The 13,332-nt window shown below is 42.1% G+C and overlaps 1 protein-coding gene, 1 long non-coding RNA gene and 1 pseudogene across 3 annotated transcripts in view; 2 read left to right on the top strand and 1 right to left on the bottom strand.

The window, feature by feature from the left end:
* Window positions 1-13,332, top strand: part of LOC147010667 (mannosyl-oligosaccharide 1,2-alpha-mannosidase IA-like) — a 506,989-nt gene that overhangs the window by 159,372 nt on the left and 334,285 nt on the right. The gene's annotated exons all lie outside the window — the stretch shown is intronic.
* The window catches only part of LOC147010669 (uncharacterized), a 63,619-nt gene that overhangs the window by 42,468 nt on the left and 7,819 nt on the right, over window positions 1-13,332 (bottom strand). The window lies entirely within an intron of this gene.
* LOC147010670 (uncharacterized) lies at window positions 9,568-12,142 on the top strand (annotated as a pseudogene).

The following is a 13,332-nucleotide window of genomic DNA, read 5'->3' as shown; positions in this document are numbered from 1 at the left end:
TGAGTTGGATGTCAAGGCCGTTGCTATCCCTATTGCTGACCCTCCAATTAACTGTGATCCACCTTTGCTTGTGGAAACACCAGCTGCGGTGAACTGGTTGAAATGGGTGAAGCTCCTGGAATCTGTGGCATCCATACCGAACTTCTCAAGGCTGCTAGAAATGCTGTACTCATGTCATTGTATGCAGTTCTGTGCTCTACCTGGATTACAGGCATCATCTCAACTGACTGGAAGATGACCTTGCTGTCCCTCTTTGGAAAGGGAAGGGTGACCGCCAGGACTGCAACAACGACTGAGGGGTGACGCTGCTCTCAGTGCCGGGCAAGGTCTTTGCTCGGATAATTCTTGACCTGGTTCGCCACCTTCTGATTGAGCACCAGCATCCAGAGCAGTCAGGCTTTACACCAAAGAGGTCAACGATTGACTGTATCCTTTCCCTTCGGGTCCTTACCGAATGCAGATGAGAGTTTCGGCAGGGGCTGCTTGCAGCCTATATTGTAAACCTCTGCAAGGCATTCAATTCCATCAATCGTGATGCCCTCTGGAGGATTCTTGGTCTTCGTGGGGTGCTACCAAAACTGATCAATCTGACGTCTTAACTATACTCTGGTACTGAGAGTGCTGTGAGATGTGGTGAAACCATCTCTGACTTATTGCCAGTTGTTACTGGAGTTCGTAAGGGGTGTGTACTGGTCCCCACACTTTTCAGCACTTGTATGGACTGGATTTTAGGGAGGATGTCAGAGAGATCTGTTTTTTTTTGGAGCCTGGGGAGTCATGTATTCATTGGATCATGGGGTGTGGCGCTGTTGGTACCTATGCAGGAGGATGAAAGTCCGAGTCTTATGGACCTTGATAATTCCAGTGCAGTCTTACTCTATGGATGTGACACTTGGAGTCTGACCAGGGGTCTGAGATGGAGGCTTAATTCCTTTGGTATCAGGTCTCTTCGGAGAATCCTTCGCTATTGCTGGAAGGATTTTGTGTCCATCGAGCGGTTACTGAGAGAGATTCAAATGAGATTTGTTACCTGCATCGCCTGTGAGCATCACCTGCAGCTGTATGGACATGTGCCTCTTTTCCTGATGTGATCCTGCTCACCAGATTCTCTCAGCGAGGGAGTCTCGTGAGTGGAGGAGGCCAATGGGTCGACCACATGCCTCGTGGTTGCAGCAGGTTGATCGGCATCTCAAGGAGATGGGGATTGGCTAGTCATCTACCTCGGGATGACCAGATGGAGTCCCCTGGAGTACCGGCGGAAAGTGGATGCAGCAATGCGCTGCTCCCACGCATCCTCCTGTGCCTGACCTGACCTGACCAACTTATGTAAATTTAATGTTATATTTTGAACACAAATTGGAACATGATTAGGAAGACAAATTTACCATTTAACAGTACTTTGTCTCCTAATTCATCCCGATCACGCATGCACAGAGAGGAGTGAGATTATAATTTTCCTCTGTCTGCCTGTCTGGCAGTCAAACAAAATTGAAAATCATTTCAAACAGGAAACACTTACTGTTTTTAAGGATGTTATAAAGGACACATACAACAGACATGAATAACTAATGTGACGTGGATAGGGAGGTGTAATAGACACTGTGTAAAAGAGTGGTAAAACCTGGAATTAATCTATTTTTATGCCTTTTACAATCTTTATTTTCTTTCAATTGAATTATATCCTTGACATTCTAGAACACAAATCGTCTTCTTATAACTTCCAAGAGCCTCCAGGTTTGCAGTACTTGGACATGTTAAATTTGATGGTCTATAAGGGTGGTGTTTAAGACTGCTTCAATGACACTTAACTTCCAGATTGTTTTTAACTATCTTTAAGATCACTGTTGCATTAAAATTGAAGTATATGATTGAACACTACTTGTGGTATCATGTTCTATGAACTCCCTAGTTTCATTTTGTTTTGTGAGTAACTGTTAGTCACTCGAAGTAGCAAATATAACTTCAGCGAATTGAAAAATAATTTCTGCGGAGACGTCAATGTCTTGCTCTGGTCTGGGTGAAACACAAACATAATGGTACTTATTTGTTTCGTTTTAATTGTACGAAAAGGAAAGCTCGATCTGTGGCAAGACTTTTCTGATGTTAAAGTTCTGCTTATTTCTGATTGAATACTGAACTATCCTGTTGAAGTCAAAGCTGAAACAATATGAAAAAAATAAGTTATTAGTAAATGTATCTTGTGTGAACCAGAGCCAACTTAATCTTTCACCTTAAAAGTCACATTTGGATAATCAAAGTTCAAACTATAATAAAGCATGACATATGGGACGTTCTTCATGTGACCTTTGTATGTCCGAGCCGTTCTCATAATTTAAACATTCACCTTCTCATGATGTGGAATTTTTGTAGTTTGTTCAAAGCAGACTGGCTGTTGCTCACAGCATGTGCATTTTCATTGCATTGCTTTGTGAAATTCCTTTGTAGTGATGAAACTGAAGCTCCTCACTTGAAAAGATCATACTTTCCTTATCTCTCGGAGCAATCACCAGAGCAAAGTTGAATCTGTGAATCAGTCTGCTTTTGCTGCTATCAAAATGTGCAGCTTAAAAGCTTCTTCACTCAAGCCCTCAATCATCTCCACCACTGAAATGTGCCGTGACATCAGCCAATCATTTCCTGGCTCTCCGAGGACATGTATGTCTGTGTGAGCTTGATGTCTCCATCACAACAGCATAAAAAGGGAGCTTTTAGCAGAGGTCCGAGTCATAGAAACGAGGCTTACTCAAATCGATCGTGACCGGGGTTGAAGTCAGGTTACCCTATTGCCGACCCATTGGCTTCAGATATTGATCCCCGTTGGTATTTTGGCCTTTGTTTGTACTGGTGGGATGTGGTTATGAGGCCCCACGTCTGGTTTACTCTGAGTTGCTGGCCTTTTTTGAGAGGGTCACAGTCGAGGCACCATCTACATTCGTGCTGCAATATATTCTTCGGTTATGCTTTCTCAAAGACATTAGGATGGTCATCCATGGCCATCTTATGTCTAGACATTCACCCACATGCGACCTTGTTTAACCTCAGTCTTCGGACTTTTAAAAGCTCTTCAGACCTATCCTTGAGCGACAGAGACAAAACAGCCATCCTACACCAATAGAGTTCTCTTTCCTCCGTGCTCCGATGGGACTTGCTTTATTGAGATGGTTTTACGCGCTGCCATCCTGAGCAATTTCCCTTTTGGATCATTATTCTTCATGTGTAGTCTTTCCACCCACCTCCTGGCTATGCAGAGCTCAGGGGTTTGGCAGTACTTTTGGAATATCTGAGTTTGATCTAATTAAGTCGGGCATTGCAGGGAAACTGGGCAGTGTGTATTACAAGTATTAAAGTCTGTTTCGCCTTTGCCTTGTCGAGAGGATGATCAAATAAATGTCTGTCTTATTCCTGCTGCTCATCCACTAACGTAAATAGTATATTAACATCAAAATATCGAAAAATACAGAAAAATATGTATTGAGAGAACATTCTGAGAGAACATAATTTTTTTTAATTATAATCTGCCATGAACCAGAGATTAATATTGACAAATAAATCATTAAACTGTCAAATATCATTAACTGTAAATGTTTTTATTTTTATTTTTATGAAGACAACTCTGGAAGCAACATAGCACCACTGCTGAGATTTAGGCCGATTGAAGGCTACAATGAGAATATGAAGCTTGCACATCACATTTTACTATGAGTAGTGCCAATCTAGAGTGTGAGTGAGAGCATAAAGCTCACACTGGCATTTGTGAGCCGACCGGGAGAGCCGAGCAAAGCACAGCCTGGGGAGATTTGGCCGCCTGCCTCTGCGTGGGCTATCTGTCAGCCTAATGCCACTGCCATTTACTTGGCTTCCCGTGCCTGCCGAGTACAGCTCAATTGGCGACCAAATCACTCCGGCGGGAATGTGGCGCCAGGCCGACAATTCGCGACGATTCGCCTTGGCAAACACAGGTGCTGTGAATTTGAATGCAAACCAACAGCTATTGATAAACAGCGGCTTTTTCAGTCTTTTTGGCCACCAATAGATCTGAGTGTTACTTTGTAACACCCACATTTTTGTTCACGAATTGTCGGCCTGGCACCATTATTCATCCAAATTTTGGCCTTCGTGGCTCAATGTCTGTATTTTCTGCAGCTTCCAAGCTGGATCAACAAAACATTTTGCAAAATCACCATCTTCCATTTTGTCTCTAATTTTATCAATTATAAGCTGTTCACTCAAAGACACTTAACTTGCATGAAAATATCCACTAGTAGACCTTTTTCAGGTGAAAACCTGGAAGGAGGTTAGTAAAAATAATTCATAGTCAAAAGGTTATATGATTAAGATACTCAGAACAGTTAAAGACATGACAAGAAAACAGTATAGTACAATGAAGTGTTGTGTATTTGTGTGTGTTATATATATTTATTTATATATCACATTATTTTGCAAATTTATTTGTAATATTCGTGATATTACATTTTATAAGGAATTGAAGTTGATGTAAGTTAAATACGTTTTTCAAAAAAATACAAAAAAATTGAAATAAATACTCCGGTCATATACACGGGAGAAGTATATAAGTGCAGCTCGGAAGTTTGATACGATTTCACAAAAGTTGGAGGGAGTAGTGACAGCACAGGACAGGACAACACAACACAGACACTACACAGATATATATATATATATATATATATATATATATATATATATATATATATATATATGTGTGTGTCTGGACATGAGATGACATTATTTTTTAGGAATACTAGTATGTGCCCGTATGTGCGTGGCCGTACGTGCAAAAAAAAAAAAAAAAACTTTCAAACCGCGTGCCAGAAACAACAACCACACAGGTCATTCCTTCGCTCTCACGTGCCCGTACTGAAAAAAAAAGAAGAATTGTAACGTCAATCGTGATGTCATAGCACCGTGTCCTGTCATTGGTTTGGTAAATAAATGGCCATAACTTGGGAAGCACTTGTCCCATTAATATCAAACCTTAAAAAGGCACATCCACAGGGCCCCAGCAATATATCTGGCAAGTTTCAATTGGATCGGACCAGTGGTTGTTGAGAAACAGCAGTCACACACACACACACACACACACACACACACACACACACACACACACACACACACACACACACACACACACACACACACACACACACACAGAGATTGACTCTCTCTTTGTCACACACACAGAAACTATACTGCAAGCAGCCATATTGCATCACTCTGGATTGTATACTTTAACTCGAAGGGCACTCGGTAGAGCGCATACCTCCACCACGCAATGCCTGATCCATGAGAACATATCGGGCTCAATACATTTTTGAAATATCTTGCTATATATCGTTTTTGGCTCTATCTCTCAATAGTGAAGAATCACTTTTAAAAGTAAATAAATCTCGTATCCAGATCTGGATTCGGATCCTCACCAAAATCGAATCAATTCATCCTTGTGATGCACCCAACCTGTCCACCAAGTTTCATAAGAATCCGTCTGCAACTTTTTGAGATATCCTGCTATATATTAGTTTCGCCCTATCTCTCAATGGTGAAGAATCACTTTAAAATATTATCGGATCCGGATCCAGATTTGGATTTTCAGCAAAATCTAATCAGTTCGTCCTTGTCACACACCCTACCTGCCCACCAAATTTCGAATCTGTCCACAACTTTTTAAGATATCCTGCACACAGACAGACAGACAAACAAACAGACAGAGAGGGGTGAAAACATAACCTCCTTCACCTTCGGTGGCAGAGGTAAATATAGCATCATGTTTTACGAGGATGCTACTCTTTAATTTTGAAAAGGGGGCTTTGTGACTGCCGTTGATCTGCTGAAAATTGAGGTTTACATTTTAAAATCATAAATATCTTTGCATCAAACACAACATTGTGATGCTTTCAGTAAATTCATGTGTGAACGTACTTGCTTGTGAATCAAGTATGAAGGCCTCTGCCATGCATTGAATTGTTTGTTTTATGTTTTAGGAGTATGGCGTTAAATTCCGGGTCAGAAGTGACCTTTATTCCTCATGTAGAAACGTATACGACTATCATTATTTACCTATCCATTCCTAAACTGATTTGGAATTTCTTTTCAGATTAGTGGGGCAACTTAGCTAAATATAGCATAACAATTGTGCATTTTGTAAGGAAAGCACCAAATTTGGCACACTAGTAGCCTATCATATTATGAACAGATTTGGATATTGGGCCATCTCAAATTCAGCTGCTGAAGGCTGTGGCAGCCATTTTCCACTGCCATCAAAAATTTTGAGATGGCCCAACATCCAAATCTGGTCATAATATGTTAGGCTACTATTGTGTCAAATTTGGTGCTTTCCTCACAAAATGCACAATTGTTATGCTAAGTTGCCCCACTAGATATGCATTTAACTACCAAGCAAGGAAAGGAAGCAAAGGAGAAAGGACATTCGTGCTTAGTGGTTGTGGTATTAGTGGTGGAGGTCATTGTTATAGTCTCCATCATATGAAATTTATGCCAACTTGTAAAACCCAAGGGCCAGAACCAATCAGCTTCTTTTGTGCAACAAACAGAATGAGCACTGTGTTTTCTGTGCCAGAAGACCAAAATGACAAACTTCTGTTATGTCCAGAGAAAGCTCGGATTCACACGTCTGGCTACATGTCAATTGAAAATAACTCGAAAGAATTTGAGAAGTGTGGCCCAGTCCCTATGTGAATCAGCTTCAGTAGGTTGCATGATGGCAACGGCATAGGTAATACTCTGAAGGTTCACCAAGCTTTTTACCATCAAACTTGTTACCTAAAAATTTCTCGAGACAAGCTTAAAAAGGCAAAAAAATCATCTCTCAAAGCACACATTGTATGAACCCAGCCCAAAGAAAATAAGACACAGCCTTGATACTTCTACCAAAGTAAATTATCAGCAACCAAAATGCTTCTTTTTGGATCAACCAGGAGGTCTCATGCATAAACAAGAACAGACAACATTGACGCCCATGTTAAATAATGTGCAACAAATCTCTGTGATTCCAAGGTCATGGCAAAGTTAGCTTTGTCAGATATGCACGCATTAGATGCACAGTGTCATAGAAATTGTTTGGTTGATGTATACAACCGAGCACGTAGTGCTGACAGCAGGGTGAAGAGTTGTTCTTCCTCTTCCAGTGAAGTATCTGCTGAGGCTGTGGCCTTGGCAGAGTTGGTGGCATATATCAATGAGCAGTCAGAAGAAATACAAGCCCCCGTGCTTAAACTGTCTTATTTAGCCAAAATGTATGATGTTCGACTCCAACAGATGAATTCCAATTCATAATCATCATCAAAAGCGAACTCAACCAGGTTCAAAGTAAAACGGTTAGAATTGGTCCCTAATTTGAAATATGTTCTTCAGGGAAGGGAAGTGCTGTAAGCTGATGACAAAGATATCGGGGAAGCTTTTTTTTAGAAAAAAAAATGGTATCCACTATCGAGGCTCGTGTGAGCACTAACACACAGAGCGTACAACAAGGGGAGCAGGAGACAAGAGTGGTGGGAGAGAAGGAAAAAAATGTGGAATAGAGACAAGAGATCTGTGGAAGGGAGAGGGATAGGGCAGGGTACACAAGGTAAACAAGATGGACACTACAGGGACTTTCAGGAAGGAAAGCAGGGAATTTGAAGGAGGTGGGTTTGGAGTGAATTAGCGGGGGTAGAAAAGATTGTGGTTTTGGATGGGGGATGACAAGAGATGGTGGTGAACAGCTGTTTTGAAGACCTGGAGGGAAGAGTGGGATTGAAGAGAGTGTGGGAGTTTGTTCCAAAGGCGGGAAAAATAGAAATGAAAGAGTGAAGGTGAGGAGCGATTCTTGATTTTGGTAGTTTTACCAGAAGGGGGTTGCTGGCAGACCTTCAGTGCCCTGCGGAAATATGAGGGGACATATCTCAACCAGAGCGGGGGGGAGGGGGGGAGGTGAGGCCAGAGTGGAGACGGTAGAAGACAGAAAGACCACCGACCTGCCTGCAGTGAGAGAGTGAGAGACTCAAAGTCTCAGCCTCATCGCAGGATATACCAATGATCCTAAATTCCTTGGTTTCCACAGTGTGAAGCTGAGAGGTGGGAGCACCAATCCAAAGGGGAGAGCAGTACTCCATCAGGCTGTGGACAAAAGCTTTGTGTGTGGTCAGGAGCTTAAGTGTGCCAAGGAAGGACTTTGCACAATGGAGGATGCCCAGTCGGCGACTGGCTTTGGAGGCTAGCTTGGAAATGTGCCTTTCCCAGGAAAGATCATGGTAGATAGTGAATGAAAGCTTGAATGAATCTTCAAGAGGGTTGTTGAGAAAGTAGATGGGGGTGGTTTCCAGAAGGTCCTTTCGGAGAGACATAGTGAGAGAGTGAGATTTATCAGGATTGAAAGACATGTTCAACGTGTTTGACCAGCTTGTGATTTTATCCAGTTCTGCAGAGAATGAAGAGGCTGCTGCTTGCCAATCTGAGGGTTGACAGATGGTATGGCAGAGGGTTGAGTCATCAGAAATGTGATAGAGAGGATTTTCCAGAAAGTCAGAGACGGTGAGCAGCTGTGTTAAAGACCGGCGAAGCTTTGAATTATGTTGAAGCTTTGAAGACAATAGGGACAAATCAGCTGCCATTGTCCTGGCCAAAGCAGCAAACATAGTCCAAAAGAATATGATGCAGACACAGGAGAATTTATTTGGTTCCTTCTCCAAAGATCGTGAAAAGGAATCAGTGCCAAGCAACCAACTAACACTGGTTAAAATGATCCTGGAAGGGTCAAATATTGAGGACCATGCAAATATATACGATGGGAGAAACAATACGGCATTTGCGATATGTCAGCAACTAATCCACCATAGTGTAAAACACAGGTCGTCCCATGCAAACACTGTGCGCTACAATGCTGACAGAGAAACACCTCTTGCAATATACCATGGCTTGAAGCTGCATCTGAAAACAGAAAGAGGAGCCTGGTTCAATACCAGCACAAACTGGGCATGTCAATGTCATACAACCGTGTGATACAGGTATCCACAGATTTTGCCAATAATGGTTGTAAGAATTACAAGGAGGAAGGCATTGCCTGTCACTGGAAGGCAGGAGCAGGAGACAACCTAGACAATAATCCAAATTCTACCACAACAAATTGGTCATTTCATGGCATTGCCATTTCTTTGGCCAGCCACGTGTTTGAAGAATGTCCTCAAGGAAAGTGTGATGCGACCCTAATTAATAGGCCATGGGCCAGATATGGTCAATGTGCCACCCCCCACCCCCCAACAACCCTTCGACCCCATATTTTTCTGAAGCCTTAGGGTCCCCTGAGCATGAATTCAACTGGTAACAGTGAATATACTGGGACTCATTATCCATTTTCAAACCATATCTGACGGTACCCTCAAAATGTTAACTTTTCGTCAGTTTCACACATGAAAAACCCCCTGACTGATAAGATCGATGCAACATGCATTTACGTATCAATATTTATTTCCAGGTGACGTGTTCTGATTGAAGTGACATGATGGAAGAGCCACCAGCAAAACGAAAATGTACAAGTGGCGAACCTGGAAATGATGCCATGGTCTTGGCCAAAGCAGCAAACATAGTCCAAAAGAATATGATGCAGAAACAGGAGAACACCGTAATCCTGTAGTTTCTGTGTGCATAGTTCATATCAAGGGTTTGAAATATGGTGAATTACACTTGCTGTCAGAAGATAAGGATGGAGAAAAGAAACCGGCCAAACTGCAGGAGGTGAAAGCAATGCGACCGGCACAACCTCCATCATCTTGCCACATGATGAAGGAAGCATGTGACCTGATCCCTGATGTGATAGGAGAGCATCATGGCTTTCATTGGCAGTGTTACAAACGTTTCACAATGAACCTTGACAGGCTTAAACGTACTGCAAGTTCATCACAGACCACAAATGTTACACAACGGCGCTTGAGCCGCACAAGTTCAAGTGACAAGATTATATTCAACCCTGACTGTATTTTCTGTGGTTCAGAGAACCGGAAAAAAGATTAAAGTTAAAGGTAGCTGGACTAGCCAGGACCTCAGCCAGTTTGAATATGATGGATGGAAGTCAGTGCTTGAGATGGTGGAGAAGAAAACTGATGATAAACTTCTAACAAGAATCAGGGGGCATGATCTCTTTGCTTGTGAAGCGAAATACCACAAGAACTGTCGCATGCAATACATGCAGAAAGCAGAGAAATGGCAAAGTATAAATCAAGAAGCAAAAGTTTATCAGATAAATTTAGAAGCAGCTCATAAGAAGGCATTTGAAGCTGTATGTAAGATTGTACAGAAGGATGTATTACAAAATCTGAAAATTTTGAAGCTGTCTGATTTGAGAAAAATATACATTGACTTCCTCGAAGACAGTAAACACCATAATCTAGACTATCGGAGCCGCAAGCTTAAACACAAACTTGAAAGTCATGAACCATTTAAAGACAAGCTCTCATTCTGTGACATGGGAAACTTCTAATCATACATTTTGTTCAGCTCAGACATCGATACCCATACAGCAGTGAAGCATGCCTTCGAGTTGGCATTAATGGATATGACTGAGACCACAGGTACACAATTACGACAGTCCATTTTAGATGTTTTCTCAAAGGCACTGGATCCTAAATGGCCACCAAGTCCCTCTGATCTAATGGCACCGGAAGATGTCATCCCAGATGTTCTCCAACAGCTCCTGTGCTACATTTTTACTGGAAAGGCAACACCCACTACCCCTCGAATCCAGAGACTTGTTCAATCCATAGGGCAAGACATTTGTCGCGCTGCCACCAATGGATCTTGGAAACTCTCAAAACATATCCTTATGTGTGTTTCTATACGACATCTTTTCAGGAGTGAGAAGCTCGTGACTTTTTTTAACAGGTTGGGGCATTGTGAGAGTTATTCATTTACGCTGGAACTGGAGACAGCACTAGCAGAGGCAGTGATGCAGTCAGTCATCAACACAGCTATCCAGTCATATCATCAGGTCACCATCTGGGCCCGCTGTATTCCACTCGGAATTTGACAACTTTGATTCACTAATAAATGACCTCACAGATAAAGGGTCAGTCCATACTGCCCACGGAATCATGCTTCAAGAAGTTGATGGTGATGATGTTGAAAAATGCCCAGAGATGCCTTCTCAAGAGAAGGGTAAAAGGCGGTCTCTACATCTGACAGACACAGTTATACTTCCTGAGCGCTATATCACCACAAGACAGAGTCCCAAGCTGAAAGTTGATCAGCTACTTTATCCAGGTTCTGGAGAAGCAATGGAGCACTCAACTAAAGTGAAAATGATTTGGATGATCATTAGGATGTTGACAAAGAACAAACCACAGGTTCCTGGCTGGTCAGGGACATGGTCGGGAGGAAAAGGATGGTAACCTTGATCCTCTATGGTATGAAGGAGATGTCCTCCCACGGCAAATGGCTGACATTGCTGAGGTCACACCTGACGACACTGACTCTGATGAGGATTCAGATATGGATGCATTTGATGATATAGAGCAGGCATTGGAGAATGATGACGACGGCGATAATGAATATTATGCGTAATCCCTGCACAATGACATTTTGTGGACATGACATAAGTTTCAATTGTTTTTCTTAAATAAACTTATAATTTATATTCTTTATGTGAAGTAAGGAATATTTTCTCAGTCTTACGTCTTACTGGTGACTACATGTTGGGTGTTGCAACAGTGATTAACTTATGTTTAAGACGTAATACCTGGTACATCTTTGGTTGGTATCAATAGAAAGGTAGTAAAATTTGTGATATCATAGAAATATTTATTTGTTTGTGTCAGGTAAAATGAGCATGAATATACGTTATCATTTCAGATATCTGAGTTGTCAAAAGGAAAAGTGAGGTACTCCTCTTCATCACTTCTTGGGATAAACATAACGCTATTAAATTTGACAGATGACTCTATTTTGAAAATCTGCATGTGATAATCTTTCATTTGATATATAATTTGTTAATATTAATGCTTATTGGGCAACTGCAGAGATCTTATCAGTCAGGGGATTTTTTATGTGCGAAACTGACGAAAAGTTGACATTTTGAGGGTACCGTCAGATATGGTTGGAAAATGGATAGTGAGTCCCAGTTTATTCACTGTTACCAGTTGAATTCATACTCAGGGGATCCTAAGGCTTCAGAAAAATATGGGGTCGAAGGGTTGTGGGGGGAGGTGGGGGGGGTGCATGTGGACCATATCTGGCCCATGGCCTATAAGGACTCTGAGTGAGTAGGTGTGAGTGAGTAAATGAGTTTGTGGTTACAAAGAGCTTTATATAATAGATTTTTGTTTGGACACATCTGCAAGGCTCTTGGAAGAGTTAGGAATAGGACACTTTTTACAAGGAATTACAAGGAAATTTTGCACAGGAGGAGGCCATTTGGCCCATCGTGCCTGTGCCACAGTGATCCTGGATTTAGTTACAGTCATCTTCATCGTGGTAGATTCCAATAATCTTGAAAGCCTTGGTTTCCACGGCATCAAGTTGAGCAAAATGTGAGACGGGGAGCCAGTGCAGAGGAGAGAGAGCAGTACTCCATCAAGCTGTGGATGAAAGTCTTGTTAGTGAAAAGGAGATCAGATGTGCCAAGGAACGACTTTGTCCAATGGATACCCAGTCGGTGGCTGATGTTGGAGGCCAACTTTGAAATGTGATTTGCCCAAGAGAGATCATGGCTGAGAGTGAGACCCAAAAGTTTGAGTGGCTGGACTTCTTGTGGTATGGTTTTTTTCGGAGAAAGAGAGAGAGTGAGTGTGTGGGATTATCAGGGTTAAAAGACATATTCCAAGTGTTTGACCAGTTTGTGTTTTTGTCAAGGTCTGAAGAGAGGGAAGAGCCTGCTGCCTGCCTTCTGAAGGATGTGGAATGTTACAGAAGAGGGTGGAGTAATCAGCAAAGATATAAAGAGGATTTTTCAGAGAGTCAGAGATCCATTGATAAAGATTAGGAATAGGATGGGGGCCGAGAATACTACCTTGGGGCACTCCAGCCTTGACAATGAGAAGAGAAGATAGCACTCCATTAAGAACCACACATTGGCTTGGAGGAAGTCAGCAACCCAAGAGTGGAGTTGGCCTTGGATTCCATAGGCAGAAAGTTTGGAGAGAAAGGTGGGATGCCAGACTGTATCGAAAGCTCGAAAGATGTCCAGAGAGATGGCCCTGATCTCACGTCTGACATTGAGGGCCTCCATACTTTTTCGCAAGTAGAAACAGCATATCCACGGTAGAGTGACCTTATCTAAATCTGAGTTGATGATCTGAGATGAGGTCATTGGAGAAGAAGAATGTTTTTATG

Source organism: Eptatretus burgeri, chromosome 16 (genome assembly GCF_056783735.1).
Source record: "Eptatretus burgeri isolate ZD-2024b chromosome 16, Ebu_testis_v1, whole genome shotgun sequence".
Classification (NCBI taxonomy): domain Eukaryota; kingdom Metazoa; phylum Chordata; class Myxini; order Myxiniformes; family Myxinidae; genus Eptatretus; species Eptatretus burgeri.
The sequence above is the reverse complement of the archived record's forward strand: the minus strand, read 5'-3'. Positions and strand labels throughout refer to the sequence as shown.